Genomic DNA, 15,883 nt, shown 5'->3' with positions numbered 1-15,883 from the left:
CAGGCCGGCGTCTTGTGCTGTGTCGCTGGTCTCTCTCTCCCCACGATGTGACTGATGGCTGATGAAGTTCACATGTAGATGGATCAGTTACTCTTTCTTGTTTACTTTTATTGGATCAGCTATTTTTTCATGTGAGTTTGAGGTTTTGAGACTGTTCGATTAACCTCAACAGAGGGTTCTCTGTCCTCCGATGGCTCCGCCGACCGAGACTTCTTTTCGTCAATGAAACTACTAAGTTGCAGTTGCCGCGGTTTGCAGCAAGCAGCGACAATCAGGGCTCTTCAAGATGTTATTTCGAGTAGAGACCCTGACGCCATCTTTCTGTCAGAAAGAATGGTCGGCAGAGCGTCTTAGGATAAGAATGAAAATGGATCATAAAGAGGTGGTCCGTAGCGATGAGAGGAGTCGTGGATGAGCAGGGCGAAGACATGGCGGCACACGGGTAGGGTTAGCGGCAGCTGCGAGTCGGGCGCGGGAGGGCGCGGTACCGAGTCGGGTTAGGGTTTGTGGGGGCGGGAGAAACAGCGGCGGCGGGTGATGCGGTGGCTGTGGGGGGCGCTGCAGAAGGGAGGCAGCAGCGAGGGTGCGGCGCAACGGGCGGCGGCGGACGGCGCGGTAGGGAGGCGGAAGCGGGCGGCAGCTGCGCAGCTGGAGAGGGGGGGAGGGCATGCTGGCAGCGAGTGCGGCGGTGGTGGGGATGGGCGGCGGCAGCGACGGCGGCAAGCCCTAGGAAAGGAACGACCAAGATGATACCATGTAGAAGGAAAAGTTTGCAATGCAATAGACGTTGTATTGATGGGGTGCGGTTGCACGTATATATAATTACAGGGAAAGCCCCTACCTAAACTATACAAGACTAGGAGGTGAGCCACAACTTCAATATACATGCAACACAAAATACATACTCAACAAAGCCCACTCTCGGTCTCACCAGCCGTGACGGCATCGTCCCCATCACACCCAGGCAGGACACCGCCGGGTACTTCTTCTCTCCTCCTTATTCTTTGGTTTTGCCCCAATCAGGGGTTTAATATTTTGGTCACTGGAAAGTTTCAGACCCCCGGATAATCTAAATTTAGTTTGTACATTCGATTTTAATTTGAATCTCGGCAGGATTTTGGGATTACAAATATTTTCATTGGAAATTCAATATGTTCAAGTGACAAATCTATAAAATTCCCAATTTTCCATTGGAAATTCCAAATGTTCAGCCCTCAATTTGCAATGTAGACCGATGATTCGTACGCGGTGCACGTGCTGGACGCCATCGTTGGCTACGACGCGCATGACGCCGCAGCCACCAGAGCAGCATCCAAGTACATCCCTCACAGCGGGTACACGCAGTTCCTGAAGAAAGACGGGCTGAAAGGGAAGAGGATCGGCGTCCCCAATGGCTTCTTCCAGGGATATGGACAGGCGCAACTGAATGTGTACAGGCAGCACCTCGCCACAATGAGGTACGTGGTGCCGCTTTACATTTTCACCGCCCATCGATGAATATGAATTTTGGCAGCTGATTTGTGTAAATATAAGTTGATTCTTCATTTTTGCAATGGAAACATGGAGCGGTGGTCATCGAGAACATGAACATCAACATCGATATTGGTTCCAACGAGGGGATCGCGATGCAGGCAGAGTTCAAGATAAGCCTGAACGCCTATTTGGCAGACTTGGTCTACTCCCCAGTCCGCTCCCTTGCCCAAGTCATAGCATTCAACAACGCACATCCCATAGAGGTAAACAATAAGTGTACAGAAGCAACTGAACCTTAGGTTTATCTCTTGATTTCTTGTCATAGCTTCGGAGTTAGTGTGGTGGATTTGCTTAACCTAACCCATGACATGTTTGTTGTAGGAGCGGGTGAAAGATTTCGGTCAACCTGACCTTATCGCGGCCCAAAACACAAACGGCATTTGCACCGTGGAGAGAGCCGCGATCCGGCGGCTGAAGGAGCTGGACACGGAAGGGCTGGAGAAGCTGATGAAGGAGCGCCAGCTGGATGCGATCGTGGCGCCTAACAGTGATATATCTAGCCTTCTCGCCATTGGCGGCCAGCCTGACATCATTGTGCCGGCAGGGTACAATGAGCAAGGGGTTCCCTTTGGGATATGCTTTGGCGGGCTGCAGGGGTACGAGCCGAGGCTGATCGAGATGGCCTATGCTTTCGAGCAGGCTACGAAAGTTAGAAAGCAACCCATGATCAAGCCCTAGCTAAATATAACTTCTTGAGTAGTGACGATGTAACCAACTCTACAGCCTCAAAAAAGGCTCCACTTACACTTTTCTCCTTACATGTCAGAGAATAAAACCCTGGAAGTAATACTTACTAGCAAAAAGGTCCGTGCGTTGCAACGGGTAAAAATAGAAAAGCGCGAGCACCTTTGCTTGCTAAAACCACTATATCACCGCTATAGATGATCACTTTTCCGCTGTATAAATAGAGTGGAGCAAAAGTTGCTAAGGAATTAATCTAGAAGGTATGTCATTTTATTCACTGTTCGGGAAATATGATGCAACAAAAGCTAAGAATTATGTGGCTGATAAATCACATCTTGTAGAATATACATGACCATTGATGTCGATATAAACATTAAGGGGCAGCAGACCTTCTTGTCTTTTCTCACGGGTTTAGTATGATTTTTATTCCATAGTAACATGCATGGTTATAAATCAGAGATAAGTTTTTCTCAATCCAGGAAGGTCCTAGATCCAACAACAGTCGTGCTATGATACGACTATATCCTGCTAGGCAATATGCAACCTCTGTTCTGATCTCTATGAATTTTTTGACGAATAAACTCCATAAGTGGAACAATCCAAGCTATTACCAGAAAGAATGGACAACATCATCACTGAATCCGACTGCATTATGATAGGCATGTCAGAATTTTGTATAGCTAGCCCGATGCCAATTATTATCGCATGCATCTTCGCATCAAGAGCTTCGTTGCATTGGAATACGTATCAATATGCAGCGAATATCACCGAGTCGTCCTGCTTCCGAAGCACCGTTTCGGTCGTTGCGGAGCCGTCAGCTTCCACGAACACACCATCAACTAAGAGAGCAATCATGTTTGCCGGCAGTGCCGCAACAGAACTACTATTTTGTGGAATAATGCACTATTGTACCCTAATTTGTAGAATAATAGCAAAGAATTTGTTTAAATTTATGTATGTATGTTGATTGAATCCTATGACATGGATGCCATAGCTGACATGTTTTTTGTACCGTCTAGTAGTGAAAATCCTAGACATCTGTTTTGAATTAATGACATGTTAATCAAAATCAAACTATTAACACTTGGCATGATACAATAAAGTTTGTGTTGTAGAAAAGATCTTTGTTGCATATATAATATTATGTTTCTAGATACATCTATATAGACAAAGTATGGCTGTGACATGTGCTCCGGCGTTGGCAATTGTACGTGCGGTGGCAGGATATGGCTGGGCGTCCGATCCGGCCTCCACCCCGGCATGCTGCGGCGGTCTCCATGTGGACGACGATCCTTGGGGTTCTTTTTGCTCGAAGATGATGTTTTGCCGGTTCCATACTCTCATGGATCTTGCCGTTGATGAGTTCCGGAATGCTCCGACGGAGATCTTCATTTTGTGTTTGACATCTGTAGATTGCTGAATCGGATGGAATTCGGTCGTGTGCACCCTATTTCAGCCTGAGTGGCTTCAAGAGGGTGAGACGCGAAGCTTCGGTATCTGTTGACATTATGGGACACGCCGGTATTTCGATTTCCATGGTGAAGACAATGACGAAGAACGTCATGGCGACTGGAGTATGAGGCCTTGTAATGGCGGATCGACCCTTCCAGGCGAGGAGGACTTTGAATAGTGATCCGTGACTCGTAGCAGCGGCATCGGCAAGTGGGGGCGGCAACACAAGCAGAGTACAGAGTCTTAGCTTTCAGAGTGAAAACCGAAGATCTGGCCTTAATTGGTTGTGCCTGCTAGTTACCTTGTTGAAGGCATTGTTTTGAGAGCGCGAATCTGCTCCAGGGTGAAAACCTAAGATCTAGGATCGGGCGATGACGGTGTGTGTGCACTGTTTTCTTTTTGGAGGTGTCACTTTTGGAGAGTTTGGACTTCGGGTGTTGTTTAGGTGGTGGTTCGTGCTGCAGCTACAAGGAAGATCATTGTAGCGGGATCTTTATTTTTTGGCTGTGTGTAACCGTAGTGTCTTTACGGTATTGTGTTGTTGCAGAGGCTGGGTGTAATTTGTATCTCCGCGATATTAATATGTTCTGCTTATCGAAAAATATAGACAAAGTAAGACAACTAATTTGAGACGGGGGGAGTAGTATATAAGAATGGAAAACTGAGGCTAACAATGACGTGTGAAAAGCTGCAGTCGAACAAAGTTGAGACATTTAATTTCTGTCAAACAAATGTTGAGACATTTATTTCGCGACAGAGGTAGTAATTCATGGCGTCTGGTACAGAACAGACGATGTACTCCACCCTTTTGTCACGCGCTCATGAATCAAGTTTAATCAGCCACACATGAAGCGCCGATTTAATCTCCAAACGGGCTCATGAATCCCACTCTCTCCCTCAAATATGCGTGTCTAGAATTAATCAGGGAGCCCCCACACGTTCCATCATGGCTCACCATTCCTTAGTCTCTCCCATTTCTCATGAATCCCATCATAATTAGCAAACATATAATCTGATGGTCTATCTCTTCTCTTCCTTTAATTCCACCACAAACGCCTCACAAATTCTGCTTAATTTAATTTAACCAACAAATCTGATAGTTTCTCTCCCTTAGTCCCATTAAATCCAACATGCATGTCTTATGGACCTTGAGTCTTAGCTCATGCCAGACAACACACTAAAAACGTATATAAATTGATGTGAATAAGTTTAAGGGAGCAACGTGGGACTAACATAGTTGATTGTTGCAGTTTAGACTGGACGGGAAGTTATAAGCTCGATCCCTAGCGAAGTATTTATTTTTGGCTCTTCTTTGTCGTGACTTCCAGTAGAGCCCATTTTTGTTGCTGACGGCCCAATAGACAAGACTCGGCGATACGCCTAGGTAGCAGAGGCCCAGCTGGAAAACCACGTAGCTTGTAAGAAGTACATACGAAGAAACCAACCGGAAAACACAGGGACTTTCTACAAACTTGTGGATTCTGAGTACGTGCATGTTCAGCTGGCCCACAACCTCCACATCTGGTTGTAGTCTAAAAAAGGAGAATAACTTTATTTTATTCACATCAGCTAACACACTCATCTGGCTAGCGTGGTGCGCGCTCCATCTCAGGGTGAGCGAGGTCACGTATTCGAGTTCTTTCAACGCCGTCCCTTTTTTTGCTTTTCCTTGGATGTCCTCTTGGGTTGTCCATGAGAACACGCGTGTCATTGGGCCAAGAGCCCACTCGTGCGTACGCCCTGGGCCAGTGCACCAACGAAATTTATGTTTGTAATGAAACGCACCGTTGAAGAAATAGATAGTACCACCTTGGATATTAAGACAAATATCAAAATCAAGAAAAAAACGGATAGAAAGAAGCGTATTATGCCATGGGAAGAAAGCGCACTGTGACGATGAACCCGACAAAGTCGATCCGTGCTTTATTATTAGGGAAAGACTAGCAAACGTGCCCGTGCGTTGCAACGGGAGAACAATAATAATCAGTAACATGATCAAGCAGAGTGAGTCAACAAAAATACAACAATTGTATCATTCTAGGAACCATCTCTGTAATCTATAAACATGATCAAGCACTCAACAGTCATAAATAGGTTGTCTAATAGAGCGAAGCACAACAAAGGGAATTCAGTTCACAAGAGCTTCCAAAGAGAATGTTTAATTTATGAATTTTTCTTGATAAGGAGGAGGATCTAAAGCTTGATATCACATGGAGGTTAAATTCATGTGTGTGACTGCTGCTCTACATCCCTCTATCTCTCACTTTAAAGGTATGACACCCAAGCCAAATATAAACATGTGAAAGTTCAGACAAACTAAGAAGGAATAGTCTGCAAGGACAAATAAGTTATTGACAACACCTTGCAGTCCAATGGTGGAATTTAAAGAATCATCTAAACCATTTGAATGAAAAACTGATGTACTAAATAGTTGAGGACTTGACGGTGCCCACAGGCCATTACTCTATGATGGTTCCAAGATAATTGACACAAATGAAACACGACATGTGACAAAATACAGCTAAATTGTTGGACTTTCAAACAGAGTAGATAAAATGCACTCACCTATATTTTGGAAAAAATTATATGCACCAGCTTTATCTAGAGATGGGGAAACTACAGCTAAATGTTAACGAAATGTGACGTAAAAGAAAATAACTGCTTTATTTAATGGCATATGTTGTGCTTTAATGCAGGCCCTAGTCAGGTCTGACTCCACCAATATTTAGTTGTTGCTTTTCCACTTACTATGCAAGTAGTAGCAAGGGGTTGTTCTTCACTAAGAAATACTCCCTCCGTCCGGAAATACTTGTCGAAGGAATGGATGTATCTAGACGTATTTTAGTTGTAGATACATCCATTTTTATGCATTTTTGCGACAAGTATTTCCGGATGGAGGGAGTAGCTTATTGCTCCCTGAAAAAAAATAGCTTATTGCTTTCAGATGAGGCTCTTGAAATCATACTGTCGAAAATATCATTAAAAATAAAAAATGATGGCATGTGTGATCTCGATAGTGGACTAAATGATCATATGGACAACTCAACATTGAGTGTGAATTGATCTGCTTGTCTTAAACAGTAAAGCTACAGGGAATGCAGGTATGTAAGCCTTCTGTATGAGATGGGCAGATTAACCATGTGCATATGTTAACTTGAACTTCCCGCTGGGACTTCTATTGACAGGGAGTTCGAAATACAAATTATTTTAATATTTTCCAAAAGTGGCAGGTGTACTGAACAAACCTGTAACTTTGATGTCAGTTTATTCCCCACATGAAAATGGCCACCATCAAATAATAAACCATTGTGACCTGATGTTCTAATAAAGAACGTTTTCTATGAGATGAAGTGATGAACTCACGGAAGGGAAGAGGGAGATTAGCAATATACAGTACGGAGTAATACGTAAAAGAAACTATACTTGAGCTTACCATGGAGTATGCATATAAGCAGAGGTTGTTTCCACTACATCGGCCATAACCGGCAATGGCAACTACGATCTAATTAATCATCAGAGCGCACAAAGACTTGATGCGGCTGTGTTTCAAGCGCAGAGGCGGGGCATGGTAGAACGGAGGATAACGTCATGCCGCTACTCTGCACCCTTGTTGCAGAACAGGGAGGAGGAGGCCGAGGAAGCGGCTAACGACGCCCTTGTGACCAGTGGTGGGCTACACGCTACACTTGACACTCACCACCATACCCAGCCGGTCTTGGTGCAGTGGATGGCACGACAAGGAGGTAGGGCTGTCAGATTGGAATCGAGGCAGAGTGTGGGGGAGGGAGAGAGAGAGGAACCTCTTCCCGTAGACCCCGTAGGCGCCGCCGCGTTGTCAAGGTCCTGGCGCTGCAGAGTGCGGCCCGGTGACGGCACAATGCCCTCTTAAGAGAAATCCCAGTTGTGTTCCAGAGAAATTTGAGGAGAGCTCGCTCCTTCCCAAGATCAACACATATAGCGCTACCCTTCGACGGCGTGTTGCTGGCCTGTACGCACGGAGGAGGAACCGTCAGGCGTTCGTGTTTCATGAGACAGCAGGGGTCGGTTTCAGATGTTGGGGCCTGGCTGAAGCAACACACTCGAGCGTGACTTGCGTGGCCGGTGGCAATGGTCGACGCCTGTGGTGGTGCGACAAGGCGTGGTGATCAAGGAAAAAGTGGGGAAGAAGCTATGCGAGCGCCGTTCACCACCGGCTACGCTTTGGCGACATTTGGTGGACTCGACCGTGCCGCCGCCGGACCCTGTGTAATTAGTATTAGCACTAATGGGTCAACCATGTTAGGAAAGAATTATTGCAAATTATTGCTTCATATGGACACTTAATGCCTAGATTAAACAAGATAGAGAAAAAACAATAATTAATGGTCTATTAAGACCATGCATGCTGCATGGTACGTGCCCAACTTTATTTCATATACGTGCACTTCTTTCTTTTTTACATAAATATAGGAAGTCATATACATAATTAGATACATACGTATATGATTGTCTTGGGAACAGAAGGTATGGTTATCTTTTATCTCTATATACGTGCACTTCTTTCTTTTTTACATAAATATAGGAAGTCATATACATAATTAGATACATACGTATATGATTGTCTTGGGAACAAAAGGTATGGTTATCTTTTGACTCCATAGGAAAATACACATGAACGTCTTCATGCTTTTTCCAAAAATGATATTTTTTTGGGTATGTGTGTACCAATCATACTTCTCTTCATACCCCAGATGTGAGATTTGTACCCCCGGTATTCAGATACCTATGCATGCCATAATTCATGTAGTCGAGTATATATGTAGCCATATTTTACTGTATATATACGTTGACAGGATACCTACAACAGTTTTCTACACTTTTTCATATAGCCGGGTATATACATGTGCAGACATATTGGGTATACTGTTTTATTTAAGTACGTTGGGTATATACTATAAGAGTTATGTGAGCATTTCGTATAAAGTATGTGGATACACTAGGAGTCTTTTTTGTTACGAAGGTATACTAGGAGTTCATTGGGTATATTTTACATAGCAGGGTATCTATGTAGCCATATTTTATGCAGCCTGGAATATATGTACCCGTGTATGTACATCGTCAGTAGGTACCGGATACAAGTATTAGATAGCTAGGAAATAAATTATTGGGTATATGCATTAGTAGGTATTCGAACCCATATTAGATAGTTAGGAAACAAAAATGAAATATAATAGTTCAAAAAAATATTGAGTATATACGAGTTGGTATGTATTAAATATTTAGGAAACAAAAATACGCGCACTAGATAACCATAACATTAATATGATTTATTATATGGCAAGTCTTGCATGCCTAATAATTAGGAAACAAAAATAAATGGTAACTATGGAAAGTCTTGCATGAAGAATATATATATATATATATATATATATATATATATATATATATATATATATATATATATATATATATATATATATATAGACGGTCTATTCTGCTAATATTAGCAGAATAACTATTCTGCACACCACTTCGGCACTGCACGCTCAACAGAAGCGCACTGCATCATTTTGACGACGAGCACTGCAATAGAGACTAGTGAACTTTTCGTCGAAAAAAACTGCATGCGTAATTTTTTCGGTATTGTTTTCGCTCTAATTTTTTAATTGTTTATCGGAATGAGGCGTATAATATGTCGTTGAAAAGCTATGGATTAGGTGCAACTTCGACATGTTGAACACTTTTAGAGATTCCACACGGTTTAAGAGCAGTTTTGAAAATGGTGCGGCCCATGACGAGTGGCAGCGAGCGTTTTTTCACGATTTTTTCTAAACCACCTGTCGAAATGAAGCAAATGATACGCCGTTGGATAGATATCGTCGAGGCGCATCTTTTTCATATATAAATCTTTCTCTAATTCATTACGGTTTACGAGCAGTTTCAAATTTACTAAATCGCGAAACTCTGTTTTTCAAGTTTTTTAAAATTTTCGGTACTGTTTTTGCTCCAGTTTTTGAATCGTTTGTCGAAACGAGGCGTGTGATACGCCGTTGGAAAGCTACGAACGAGGCGCAACTTTCATATGTTGAAATATTTTTGAAATTCCTTACGGTTTTAAGTTAATTTTGAAAATCATGCGGCGGACGACGAGTGGCAGCGGCCGTTTTTCGCGAAATTTTTGCAAACCGCTGGTCGGAATGATTCAAACGATACGCCGTTGGAAAGATATCGACGATACGCAACTCTTTCATGTAGAACACTCTCTCTAATTCTTTACGGTTTAAAAGGAATTTCGAATTTACCGAAATGCGGACACTCTGTTTTTCGCGACACCCAAATCGACGTGGATACTTCATCCGATTGAAAACCGCACTTCATCGGACAAAAAACCGCACTGCATCAGACGGGTAAAAGAACTGCATGGTTTCCTTTTTGTGGGACGTAAATTTTTGAAGACGAGGAAGAAAACCGCACTGCTTTTAGACGAAAAAACGCACTACATTAGAGAGTCAAGCGAACTTCATGATTTTTTGTGTCGGGCGTAAATTTTCTCAGATGAGCTTTTGTGAGTTTTTGTCGCCAGTTTTTATAAACAACAGAAGAACGCACTGCTTCGGATGGAAAACCGCACCGCATCAGACGGTCAAGTGAACTTCATGATTTCTTTTGTCGGATGTAAATTTTCTCAGACGAGTTTTTATTTTTTTTTCTCAGCTTTTTTATATACGAGTGGACCGCAGAGACGAGGGCAAGTGAACCACGGCATATATCGAAGTGAACGACATTACTCTCTTATTGTTTCGCTAATTCTTTCGCACTTTTATGTTGGGTACGGATGAACAACCTCACTTTGGAAAGTGAACCACATCCGAGAATCAAACGCACTGCAGATGTTACATTTGATATAGTGAACCACAAAGGAATTTTATAGCGAACCACGTGAGAGAACAAAGTGAGCTTCAAAACATATATATCTATTCATTATTTTTACACAGCTAAACACACATACATACACACAAAATCAACTGTCACCAGCCGAACAGGACTTGAGGACTAGTCGAGCTGCGTGAGACAACAAAGTGAGCTTCAAAGCATACACACCTATCTTTATAGTTTTACACCTGGAGACATAGTGAGCTGCATAAAAAATCAAGCTTTTCCTTTTTTTTCTGCAGTTGGCAACAGAGTGAACTGAACTGCTGGGAGAGAGGCGATCACTGCGGCGATGAAACAAGTGGGCTGCATCCTACACTCTTTGCTTTTTTCCTTGTTGAATGCAGTAAACCACAAGACTCGCTCAAGTGGGCTGCATCAACCCATCTACCATGGCGAACTACAACCAGGAGCTACCACCCTTCCCTGTCAAAAAAAGCTGCAAACAGGAGCTAGTGAACCTCATGCCGGCGCCAACCGAACTACCCTGAGAGAATTAACAAACTTCATTAGAAACTGAATTCACTCAAATCAACATCAAGAATCTGAAAAAAAGTTACACAAAAATTATTTTGCAAACTAGAAGCCCCTGTGTTGGAAATGCCATGGTGCTGAGAGAGAGGCACTCCACGGGCTCCTTCTGGTGAAACCGCGCGCTGGAGATGGTGACTCTGTGTAGCCGTCCATGGAAGAGTGCGGAGAGGAGGGGGGAAGGAGGTGCGCCGGCTCAGTCGAGGTGGCAACGAGGAAGGGCGGAGCACCCTACTGCCGGTCGTCGGCGTTGCCGCAGATCGAGGCGAGGAGGGGGTCGACGATGCCGAGGGAAGGGAAAGGAGATGCGACGACACCCCTCGACCTCACCTGGATCCACCCCTGGGGAAGGATTGAGGGCCACGGATCTGTGCCCTGCGAGAGGGTGGAGGGGGAAGGGGGTGCGCTGGGAGGTGGCGGGGTGAGGTGAGCGGGAGCAGATGGATCAGGATGTGTTGCGGGAAGAAAGGCCGGCGCACCGGCAATGCACGTGGAGGATGGGTGGCTCGCTGGCAAAGTGCGGGGAGGCAGAGCGGGAGGCAGTGCAGCCGAAGGGGAAGAAGGAAGTAGGGGCACTGGAGGATCCCGACAGTGGCATGGAGCTCGTCGGCCCTCCCATACGGCCACCACGCGCGGGAGGTGATGGGTTGCAGTCGGATCCGTCGGCTTGTGGATGCACCAATGGCCATGGCGGCCGGATCTGGTGGTGGAGGCCTGGCAGATTCCGGTGGTGGCCGGCTCCCACCATGGCCGCTGGGGGCGCCAGTGGTTGGAAGGGGTTGGGGCGCGGCGGCCATGGAGGTAGGTAGGTGTGCGCCGGCCGTGGGAGGGGTTAGGGGCGCGGGAGGGGGTTGGGGGCGCGCCAGCAGCGGGGGGAGCATTGTGGTGCGGGGGCTGGGGAGTGGGGAAGATGGGTAGTGGGCTGCACGGGTGGGGTGGGATGTTTGTTTTGTTTGGGTCTTTGCTGTGTCCGGTTTGTTTCAGAGTGTTAGCAGAATAAGAGCTACTGTTAGCAGAATAAGGCTCTTAAGGGTGTTATCATAATAGACCCACCCTATATATATATATATATATATATATATATATATATATATATATATATATATATATATATATATATATATCCGCAGCATCATTCATTCATTCTTTGTCCATACTACCAACTTTATTATCATCTCTTACTCTGATTTCTATGTTACCTAGGGATGGTATTGGATAAACCTTTCTTGTATTTTGCTTCATTTGTACAGATGAACTTTGTTTAATTACTGTATGAAAATACCGTACAACAATTCTGGGCTTCAAAAAGGAAAAGCAGGGTTGGTGGTGTAGAAGCAAACTATACATAATAGCATGAGTTCATCCGATGCTCTGTCTTAAGCCTGCAGATCACCAGAACCAGGAGATTACCTACGCATGGTAACATGATGCTCCTCGGGTGGTTAAGGTGATTGACGGCCACTCGGCGCCGGACGTGAAGCCTGCCACGGTATAATGCACCTTGGACGATTCGTGTCAAGGCCCATCCTCCAACACCTCAGGTTCCTAATTAAGGAAGAGACCACAAAATGAGCAGTGAGCCCCTTTCATCAGTGGATGGACATGACCGAATTCATTAATGTGAACAAAATTCAGTTAGTCTGTAGTGTATCAGATCAGAATAGTAGCATGCTGATGGCACGTTCCTGGCATGTGGAGAGTCCCGTGAGTCGTCAACCTTTTCAAGGAAGGGACACGAACCACACTTGTCAACTGAATCTGGCTCATCTCTGCAGATCAACTCGCACGCCTTCTCGAGGTTGGCAACGATGCCTGATAAGGTGGGCCGGTCCTTCCCGGCAAACTTCACGCAACATCCTGCAATCTGCGCCATGTGCTTCAATGCGTGCAGCTGCCATGGCGTTGGCTACGGTACAGGTCGCCTATCCAACATCCCCTCAATATTACCGGCCTCAATCATCGGTAGTGCAAAGGATGCCAGATCTCTATTCATCTCCTCCTCTGCTTGGGAAAACACCCTTTTCCCTATCAGAACCTCGACCATCAACACACCCAGGCTGTACACATCGCTCACTGACTTCACACGACCTGTGTGGGCATACTCAAGGTCGATGTACCCCATTGTGCCTGCAAGGGGGACCTCCAACCCCAAGTCCTAACTCGGATGCCCCAAGACGACTCCTCACTCCGCATGTCCCAGGTGACCGACAATCCAAAGTCTAATAAATGCGGCACCCAGCTCTCGTCGAAAAGGATGTTAGCCGACTCGGTATCACGGTGGATGATCGGCGGGTTGGCATGACAGTGCAGGTGCTCGATGGCGTGTGACACATCGAGGAGCGAGTTGATGCGCATCTTCCAGGACATCGTCACCGGCGACAGTTTGGAGGAACCCTCGTCGGTGTGCAGGTGGTCGAAGAGCGTGCCGTTCTCCATGTACTCGTAAACGATCAGCCCCTCAGGTTCTTTTGGCTCTTTCGGCTCCTTTCTCCTCGTTAGCAGACCTTTTTTCCCTTTTGCGGGATGGTTAACTGGTGCTTATCCTTGCTCAAAGTCACACACGATCCAAGGAGGTGGACGATGTGTTTGTGTCGGAGCCGTGATAGTAGGTCGAGCTCCGTGCGGAACTCCTTCTCTGATTGTGACCGCAACTGTGACTACCACCACAGCACGTCAAAGCACTTGATGGCCACCTTTTGCCCATCGTGAAGCCTGCCCCTGTACACCATTCCAAAGCTGTCGTGACCAACCTTAGTTTCAGGGGGGAATTCCTTTCAGGGGCGAAGTTATTGGTGGCAGCCAGGATCTCCGCCAATGTGAATTCTTGGGTTCCAAGTGGCAGTACCCCTTGCGCCACCCCTGTAGACTCCTTTTTTTCGAAAAAGGGGGACTCATCGGCCTCTGCATCAGAGCGATGCATACGGCCATATTTATAAATAAATAAAGTAGTTTAATAAGGTCTTGCAATGTGCTGCAAGAAAGGAGGCTGGCTCACAAAGAGCTAGCAAAATAAAATAAGGCCCAAAAGCCACAACTGGCTGGCATAATAAAGAGAGATAGGTAAACTAATCGCATATCATATTACATGACTGTCATCCAAACTGGTTTAAAATATCCCGCGCTACCATCTCCCACCAGACAGATCCAGTAACCAAACGCGCCCTGGCCTCCGTCGGAGTGAGTAATGACCACATACGAATTAGCGCAGTGGCCCTGAATAAAACCTGCAAAAAATGAATAGTTGTTGTTTCATTAAAAGCCAAATCATTTCTGCAGTTTTAAATTGCCCATAACAACGCACATCCTTCTACTCGAATTTGTCTAGCTGTTTCGGCCTCTATACCAACAAGCCACGTTCCAAAAAACGACCTGACCGAATTCGGAGGAGCAATGTTAAATGCAATTTGCACCGAGCGCCACAACACCCTCGCCAATGGGCCATCAAAGAAAAGATGCTTGATAGTTTCATCCCGATCACAGAAACTACACCTAGTAGAACCTGTCCAGTTGCGCTTAATCAAATTATCTTTTGTTAGAACGACTTGTAAAACCACATAAACACTTTGATTTTCAGAGAAACCTTATCTTTTCAGACATTTTTGGAACTAGCAATAACACTAGAGTTGATGACATCAATGTACATCGACTTGGCTGTGAATTCACCAAATTTGGTAAGCTTCCAACACAACTGATCGGGCTAATGAGTAAGCTGAACCTCCATCAGTCTACTCTCCAGATGAACCCTTGTAGACTCCTGAAAAGGAGACCACAAACGAGGCAAAATAATCCTATACGACCGAGTCGTACGTGCGACCCGGCTGCATGGGGAGGCTGCCAGGTGGGCCACCCTCATGATGTGCTCTCTCACAAGCGGGTCGTACAGGATTCGCCTCTACAAATGAGCAGTGAGCAAGTACCGTCCATACGGAACATACAAATCAATTTTTGCATCATCTGATTGTTCAATTTTTATGTGCATACCTGCAGCTGTGGAAGTGGAGACGATGGTTGACCTCTGGTGGAGTCATCTGTGACAAGGATGTTGTAGATTCGTTCAAGGCGCCGTGTGATGCCAATGTGGCTGATCACCAGGAAGAGGATGAGGTAGGAGTCTATCTTGCTCCGCACCTCCCTGAACTTTTCGGCTGTCCTGCTGGCCATGACGAACTGGTATGCCGCGCTCCGCCCTTTGCACGACACGACGAGCTCGTGGGCGTTCCGGAGAGCATCGCCCAGTCCGGCCAGCGGCTGCGCCGCCTCTGGCTCCTGCACGTGCCGCAGCAGCTGCGCGATCATGAGGGCCCGACGCGCGAGCTGCTCGCACTCGGACCTGTTCTGCCGGGCCGTCAGAGCGGCCTGCATGATCATGGAGATGAGGCCGCCGACGTCCGCGCTGACCAGCTGCGCCACCGTGGCCGCCTGACTCAGCCTAGTCCACAGCGCCATGGGAGCCTCCAGAAAGATAGAGACTCGAAGGATAGGTTTCGATTGCAGATTGCTGCTCCTTTGTTGCTGTCAAGCTTGTGCAATGGAGATGAAACAGGTTAGTACAAGGCTACAAGCTACAAAGACGCAAGGACATTACGTCTACACAGCCAGCACGCACGCCGGAACACAACGCCGGCAGCACACACACAGCAAGCAGGCACGGCGGCATGCACATCAAGCACGCCGTCCGCATGCGCGCACGCAGCCTTCAGGTCGTCGCGCCTGCTTCCACTCATATCCTCGCCCCCAAAATCCGCCAGACCGCCGCGCCCCCAAATCCACC

The 15,883-nt window shown here is 46.0% G+C and overlaps 2 pseudogenes; one reads left to right on the top strand and one right to left on the bottom strand.

The window, feature by feature from the left end:
• The first annotated feature begins 537 nt into the window (after positions 1-537).
• Positions 538-15,883, top strand: part of LOC123038784 (probable amidase At4g34880) — a 62,045-nt pseudogene continuing 46,699 nt past the window's right edge.
• LOC123040029 (putative serine/threonine-protein kinase-like protein CCR3) lies at positions 12,628-15,558 on the bottom strand (annotated as a pseudogene).

Source organism: Triticum aestivum, chromosome 2B (genome assembly GCF_018294505.1).
Source record: "Triticum aestivum cultivar Chinese Spring chromosome 2B, IWGSC CS RefSeq v2.1, whole genome shotgun sequence".
In the NCBI taxonomy this organism is placed as follows: domain Eukaryota; kingdom Viridiplantae; phylum Streptophyta; class Magnoliopsida; order Poales; family Poaceae; genus Triticum; species Triticum aestivum.
This window is presented reverse-complemented; position numbering and strand designations above follow the sequence as displayed.